The sequence below is a fragment of the Nylanderia fulva genome, unplaced genomic scaffold, assembly GCF_048542155.1.
Source record: "Nylanderia fulva isolate GAGA-0341 unplaced genomic scaffold, ASM4854215v1 Scaffold73, whole genome shotgun sequence".
NCBI lineage: Eukaryota > Metazoa > Arthropoda > Insecta > Hymenoptera > Formicidae > Nylanderia > Nylanderia fulva.
This window is the reverse complement of record NW_028190841.1, coordinates 508,934-517,596: the sequence shown is the minus strand read 5'-3', so window position 1 is coordinate 517,596 and position 8,663 is coordinate 508,934. Positions and strand designations below refer to the sequence as shown.

Sequence of the window (8,663 nt, the reverse complement as noted above, 5' to 3'; positions counted from 1 at the left end):
CGTATTGCTAGAGATGCTTTAAATCAGAATTACAATGGTCGTTGGATAAGACGCGGAGGTCCAGTACATTGGCCAGCTCGATCTCCTGATCTTACACCTCTAGACTATTTCTTATGGGGTTATCTCAAAGATAAAGTTTACATCGATGAACCAACGACTCCAGAAAACATGCAAGAGCGCATACGAAATGCTTGTGCAAATATCGAAAGAGACGCACTTTTACGCACACATCAATCTTTTCTACAAAGAATTGTAAAGTGCATTGAGATAGAAGGGCATCACTTTGAACATTTATTATAATCTAATTGAATTATGTTAATGTCTTTTTGTTTCGACTAATAATAATAAAATGTACAGCGGATGCTTATAAAATTGTACAGTACAGTACGGTATTACTTTCTTTTATCAATTTTCACTTTTCAAATATCTGTGAAACTTACAGTGCTAAATTGAAAAATGGTTCCTACAAAAGTTGCTTATATTTTTACGAGGAATAAGAATAAAAAATAAAAAATATAAGTTTCCATTTAAAAAAATTAGATTGACCTTTAAATGACCTTGAAAATATTCTCCAAATAAAACATAAATCATGCAATTCGCTTTCCCTCTTAAAGTCAATTTACTTTTATTTAAAACATTTCTTTCTCCAACGCTTCGTTTTTGAAATATTTCACATTATCAACTTAAATGGTCCACCCTGTATATATATATTTTTAAAAACAATCATATTTATTCCGATGTTAAATCATACATTAAAAATATAAAATACGTACGTTTCGGCTCTTTTTTTAGCCTTCTTCAGTGTGAAACAACAATTAAACCGCAAAAAGAATTAATAAAATATAACATTATAACATAATATGCAGATACGCATGATAGTACAATTATTTAAATATATATAAAAAATCATTAAAGTGATACTGGCTATAAGAGCTATATATATATATATATATATATATATATATATATATATATCACACATCATTATCTGCGCCGAAGCTCTTATAGCCAGTATCACTTTAATGATTTTTTGGTTATATATATATATATATATATATATATAAATTATATATAAATTATATATATATTATATATAAATAATTAAAAAATGGTAGTAATTCAATCGACCAATTCTGGCAAATAAGTAAATTTATTGTATTTTCACAACGTTTCGGCCGTGGGTTTCGGCCCTTATCAAGTGCTATAATATAATATTAATTATTAGAACAATTATAAAAATAATAAAATATATAAAAATATTCACACGTTAATACGCAATCATACCTATGTTCTTAAATCACAACTTTTTTTAAAAAATAAAATTTCGATCTTAAAATATGACATTATATAATAACATGATAGTATAATACGAAATAACTATGTTATCGTGTCGATTTCGAGCTCCTTATATACTCACTATTTTGATCAAACTAAACGACCTTTATTAATTTTTCGTAAACATTATTTAAATTATCCGTGTCTTTTTGTAAATTAATTGTGTTGTCAAATTTTTTGATAAAAAACATCTCCGCGATTTCTCGTTTACTTACATATTTCTCATGATGTAAAATTTCTGGAGTAGACCAATTGAAATCATGAGCATTGTCCAATTTATGATTACTTATGACTGAGTAATTACTATTGTGTAATTTAAAATTATTAGAATGTTCTTTTATACGTGTGCCTAATTGTCGTTTAGTTTGACCAATATATGATGAGGAACAATTTGCACAATTAATCTTAAAATATTAACTGCTGGTTACAAGTTACAATCCTCTTCTTAGTAATAATCCACGATTTCAAGAGAGTCATGTAATAGTTGCCATAACGTGTGGAAATTATTTGAAAAAAAACAACGTTATGGCAACTATTACACGACCCTCTTGAAATCTTGGATTATTACTAAGAAAAGGATTGTGACTTGTAACCAGCAGTTAATATTTTTAATACAATGCAGGACATATGACATTCTACCACCACACATCGATCATTTAAGTAACGGAATAAGTTTGTATAGCGAAAACATTTGTCGAAGGTTTGAGCGTAATATTAAGCATTATAAATTTAGATTACTAAAACTCGAAATAAAAGACATTAATGTTAACTTGAAATATTTACACAAGAAAATAGTATATATTGAACGCAGACTGTCTGATTCGTTATCTCGAGAGCTACTCACGAAATTTACAGAACTTAACAGGAATAGACTTTTGGTTTTTAAACACATGACTAAAAACAAACAAACTAACAAATTTAATGCATTGCTACGTAAACATAATGTACTCGTGAATCCCTTCATTAATAATGATAAATCTAAGTGGATTGTTGATCTTAGTAAGAAAGAAATACCGGAGAATGTACTTGACATATTAAGCCTCGGCGATAATTTCGGTTTACCAATAGAACAATGTTTTAAGAAAGACCGCATTAATACCGCACTTGAGATTGTCAAAAATCTAGAAGTTAATATTAACAGGATCCCTTCTAACGCACGTGAAACAACTAGGATTTCGGTAGCTAATTCTATCCATAATTTTTTAAGTACACAGAGGCATAGTAATTATATAGATAAATATATTTTGAGATGTTTCGCTGAGTCAAAAAATTTTTTGAAGGATAACGACGATATTATTGTTACAAAGGCTGACAAAGGACAAACGACGGTAATCCTTAATAAAATTGACTACATAGAAAAAATGGAAACTTTATTAAATGACGAATCGACTTATAGAATAATTAATAAGAATCCTGTAAAAAAGCTAACAAAATGCATTCTCTCATTAAGTCTTAGCTCGATAATAAATTAATAGACGTGACTACTTACAATTATTTAAACGTAACTAACGGTAATTAACCACGTTGTTACGGGTGGCCGAAAATCCACAAAGATGACTTTCCATTACGAATTATAGTATCGTCTTTATGTAGCCCGTTATATAATTTGTCAAACTACATACATAATATACTCATTAATTCCATTAAAACCGAGATCGTTTATTTAGGATGGTTGGTCCTTTGCCGTGAATATTAAGAACAAAGCAATTAATGATGATGAAGTATTAATATCATTAGATGTTACTTCCTTATTTACGAATATCCCGAAAGAATTAGTAATTAGCGAAATAAAAAAGCGTTGGACGGACATCTCAACCAAAACGAAATTCAACCTTTTCCAATTTTTATATGTAATTGACTTCATTATAAATTTAACAAGTTTTGTTTTTAACGGACGTTACTACGAACAGATTTTTGGTAGTCCTATGGGGTCTCCGCTCTCACTCATATTAGCGGATATAGTGATGGACGACTTAAAGACGGATTGCCTGGAAAGGTTGAGTTTCAAAACTTCGCTGTTTTACAGATATATGGATAATATTTTCACGATCATCCCATTAAAGGGTGTTGATGAAATTGTGTCTACTTTTAATAATTACCATCCGAGATTAAAATTTACGCATAAAATTGAAAGGGATAACGCGATTAATTTTTTGAACACCACTGTGATTAGACATAATGGTAGTTTGCTAACTGATTGGTTTATGAAACCCACTTGCTCGGGTAAATATATTAATTATCATTCTAATCATCCTTTTAAATACAAAAAGAATACCATTTTTAGTCTTGTTGACCATGCAATTTTATTATCGGATGACTGTTTTTATCAAAGAAACATCGCTAAAGTAAAATCGATATTGACAAATAATTGTTTTCCGTCGGATATTATTAATAAGTTTGTGAATAATAGGTTAAAATTGCTCAAGACACGAAATAATGACGATCGCAATGTGGATAATGACAATTCAGTTAATAAAAAATTTGACCGTATTATACGATTACCGTATGTCAAAGAACTTAGTGAGGATGTTTCGAGGTCATTACGATTTACTGGCTCGCAAAGCGTTTACTGCATACCGAAAAAATTAAATACATTAATTAGATGCGTCAAAGATCTTTTACCGTTAGAAGAAAAAACAGGAGTAGTATATAAGATTAATTGTGCAAATTGTTCCTCATCATATATTGGTCAAACTAAACGACAATTAGGCACACGTATAAAAGAACATTCTAATAATTTTAAATTACACAATAGTAATTACTCAGTCATAAGTAATCATAAATTGGACAATGCTCATGATTTCAATTGGTCTACTCCAGAAATTTTACATCATGAGAAATATGTAAGTAAACGAGAAATCGCGGAGATGTTTTTTATCAAAAAATTTGACAACACAATTAATTTACAAAAAGACACGGATAATTTAAATAATGTTTACGAAAAATTAATAAAGGTCGTTTAGTTTGATCAAAATAGTGAGTATATAAGGAGCTCGAAATCGATAACATAGTTATTTCGTATTATACTATCATGTTATTATATAATGTCATATTTTAAGATCGAAATTTTATTTTTTAAAAAAAGTTGTGATTTAAGAACATAGGTATGATTGCGTATTAACGTGTGAATATTTTTATATATTTTATTATTTTTATAATTGTTCTAATAATTAATATTATATTATAGCACTTGATAAGGGTCGAAACCCACGGCCGAAACGTTGTAAAAATACAATAAATTTAATTATTTGCCAGAATTGGTCGATTGAATTACTACCATTTTTTAATTATTATCTGGTGACTTCATAGTTTATATCAATTAATAAATAATTAATATATATAGTTTTGAGACTTTCGCGGTCATTGGAATCATCAATGCAAAAGGTTTCCGGATGGATGCCGCGTGGTTGAACATAGAGATGAGCGGTATTTTGGTAACCGTGATTTTGTAACTGTTATCGACAGGTAACGTTGTAACTAGTTACCACTTTTCTCCAATAACGGTTATTTTATAACTTGTCTTTATTTCATTCGTCGTTTCGAACAAGTTGCCCTATTGCTTGACATGATTGGTTGATTTGCGCTGGGGCGCTGGTGGGTACTGGGTATATTCTAAAGCACACCGCTTATTGGCTGGGTCAATAAGACCAATGAGCATCCAGATCCACCATAAAGTCTTATGTTATGCTACTCTTTTATGCATTTCATGTTTTATGTGCGATAAGAATACGGAACAATCAAGGAAGTTATACACACGCGTCCGATATTACGCGATAACCGATAAAGCACAACTACAATTGCGATCATATCAAATCAAAAGACGCTTACTCGAGTTTACCAAGTGCTCGCGTACTCGAACACGCGAGTGTATGCGTACACGAATATTAGATAACAATCTCCTCTGCTCGTCATCGTCCTCGCGATACGCGATACCGCTTAATGGCGCTTAATCTGTACTTGTTTAAATCGTCGAGATTGATCCATCAATTTATCCCAGTTTTTATCAAGAGACACGGTAGTGTCTCGCGACCAGTTAAGGGCGTAGCGGAGACACCGTGTATCTTAACGCGAGTCGGACATTTGAGTCTTTATAATATTTCGAATCCTCAATAATGGCTGAAGCAATCGAGTTTATACTAGACTTAATCGATAGATTGAGTTCGAATTATATAATAAAAGTGTCTTTATTTCTGCTCTACGTGATTTGTAAGCAGAGATATATAAATGCAAAGTCGAAATATGAAAAATTTCTTTTAAGAAACGTCCCCGTCATCATTATCATCATTATCATCATCATTATCATCATTATCATCATCGACCACGCATACATAGTAGTATCGTGCTACACGTATTCACACGTATACAACACATGCGCACACATATATCACACGTACACAACACATGCAAGATGCATGTAGTGGTAATTTTGTCCATCTCGCACGTTTTACAACAGATGGCGATAGTGGCGCTCCGCTGTGGCGTTACTGCAGCTTTAACTATTTTTACATCTACACTTACACCACATATACACTTACACCTTCGTTACTATGTTACAGACCATTTGTTTATTAAACAAATACATCTTTTATTGCCTTCACCTTTTATTGTAATTTCTCATTGATAACACGTATTAATAAAAGCTCTTAAAAAAGTTATCGTTTGTGGACAAATATTACTACATTTTGGTGACCCCGACGTGATTTAAAATGTTCTCTTTCGAAGATGTCAAAGCAGTTGAAGTAGACGGAACAGTAGAGTTAGTTGTCTCAGTTCTAGGAGGAGATCTATCCAAAGGCATCTCGATTGATATTCCGATGACGAAAAGAAACGATCCGGAAATCCAAGTCCGAAGATTCTTGACCACGTATAGAAATTTTTCAAAAATTCAGAAATTGAATTTCCCGCTCAAGAGAATATTCCTGTGTTGATCACTGATCACGTCGGGGTCACCAAAATGTAGTAATATTTGTCCACAAAGTCTCCATACATTTTCCTTTTTTGGAACCATATGTAAAGGTGCTGCCCACGTACTGCATGATGGTCTACAAATACCTTGGTCTCAGGAGAATTTTCCGTTGGAAATTTTGCGTGGCGGACATACAACGTCCCATTTTAGGCGCAGATTTCCTCGGACATTTTAATCTCCTTGTAGATGTTAAAAACAAACGTCTAATTGATTCCTTAACAGGTCTTAAAAACTGTGGAAAGATACAAGAAGTTTTGCAATTATCAATTTGTACCACATCTCCAGATTCTTCTTTTCACAAGATTTTAGCAGAATTTCAAGGACTTACTCATTTTGCCCCTCTTTCATCGGTAAACTCACATGGAATTGAACATCGGATTGTTACGGAAGGTCCTCCGAAATTTGCAATTCCCAGAAGACTTTCTCCGGAGAAACTGAAGTATGCTAAAGAAGAATTTAAATTCATGATGGACCAAGGTATTTGTAGACCATCATGCAGTACGTGGGCAGCACCTTTACATATGGTTCCAAAAAAGGAAAATGTATGGAGACTTTGTGGACAAATATTACTATGGAGTGATGATGGGTAGGAGAAGATCTAATATTCCTCATATGTATTCTATGTTTCTCTAAAAATATTTCAGGATCTGCTGGAAAATCTTCCTCAATAAAGAATTCACCAGGAATCCGAAGAGTAGTTCCATAGAGTAATTCAGCAGGTGAAGTTTTCAAATCTTCTTTAAAACACGAACGAAGACCAAGAAGAACAGTAGGTAAAGATTCCAACCAATTCTTCGTCTGATGACACATAATTGCAGTCTTAACAGTCCTATGCCATCTCTCCAGAATTCCGTTTGAAGCTGGATGATAAGCAGAAGTTCTCTTGCGATCACATCCAATCAAATTAGTTAATGCTTTAAAGAGAGATGCTTCAAATTGTGGGCTTTGATCTGTAGTAATAGTTATAGGAGATCCATATCTAGCCACCCAATGAGAATAGAAAGCTGTCGAAACTGTTTCAGCAGTTATTTCTTTAAGTGGAATAGCTTCAGGCCACCTCGAGAATCGATCTATTATTGTTAAGCAATAACGGAAATCTTGACAAGAAGGAAGAGGGCCTATTAAATCCAAATGAACATGTTGAAAACGCTGATCAGGAACCGCAATTTTAACAGGGACATTTTTTGTATGTCTTGAAATTTTGGAACGTTGACAAGGTAGGCAAGAGCCAGACCACTCTTTAACGTCTTTATTCAATGACGGCCAAATAAATTTCTGTAGAAGTTGTTTAGCTGTAGTTCTACCGCTGGGATGTGCGAGGCCATGAACTACATCAAAAATTCTCTTACGAAGAGGTTTAGGAACATATGGACGAATTAACTCAGAGGAACAGTCACAATATATAGGTACAGATGAACCAGTAAGCATAAGTTTCCTTAATTGAAGTGAAGAGTTCAAAGAAAGGAGATCTTGAAATATTTTTAGAGAAACATAGAATACATATGAGGAATATTAGATCTTCTCCTACCCATCATCACTCCAAAAAATCACCTTTTGTACACAAAAATCTTTACGATTGTACTCATGTTTGGCTTCGTGAAGATGCTGTTAAGAAATCTCTTCAAGCACCTTATTCTGGTCCTTTTCTTGTTAACAAACGAATTTCTGATTTTTTGTTTACTATTGACATTTCAGGAAAATTGGTCAACGTCTCAACGGAACGTCTGAAACCAGCCTTTTTTCCCAAGGAAGATTCTTCTGTTCTTCATTCATCCTCTTCTAGTACTTCGTCTACATCTACATCTACAACCACATCTGTTGTACCATCAGTTGTACCTGCAGTTCCTACAACCACATCAGTCATGGATGATCATAGTACTTCTTCTACTGCTTCTTTCGGAAAACCACTACGAACTTACCCAGCTAAGAAGAAAGTCCATTTCGCAACGTAGTCGTCGCTTGGGGGGGAGTACTGTGGCGTTACTGCAGCATTAACTATAGCATTTTTACATCTACACTTACACCACATATACACTTACACCTTATACGTTTTTACACCTTCGTTACTATGTTACAGACCATTTGTTTATTAAAACAAATACATCTTTTATTGCCTTCACCCTTTTATTGTAATTTCTCATTGATAACACGTATTAATAAAAGCTCTTAAAAAAGTTATCGTTTGTGGACAAATATTACTACATTTTGGTGACCCCGACGTGATCAGTGATCAACACAGGAATATTCTCTTGAGCGGGAAATTCAATTTCTGAATTTTTGAAAAATTTCTATACGTGGTCAAGAATCTTCGGACTTGGATTTCCGGATCGTTTCTTTTCGTCATCGGAATATCAATCGAGAT

General features: G+C 32.9%; 1 long non-coding RNA gene across 1 annotated transcript; it reads left to right on the top strand.

Moving 5' to 3' along the window:
* Window positions 1-6,929: 6,929 nt before the first annotated feature.
* Window positions 6,930-7,715, top strand: LOC146720277 (uncharacterized). The gene is made up of 3 exons (XR_014926151.1): window positions 6,930-7,074; window positions 7,264-7,518; window positions 7,583-7,715. It is a non-coding gene; the product is annotated as an uncharacterized LOC146720277 (long non-coding RNA).
* The last annotated feature ends 948 nt before the right edge of the window (window positions 7,716-8,663 follow it).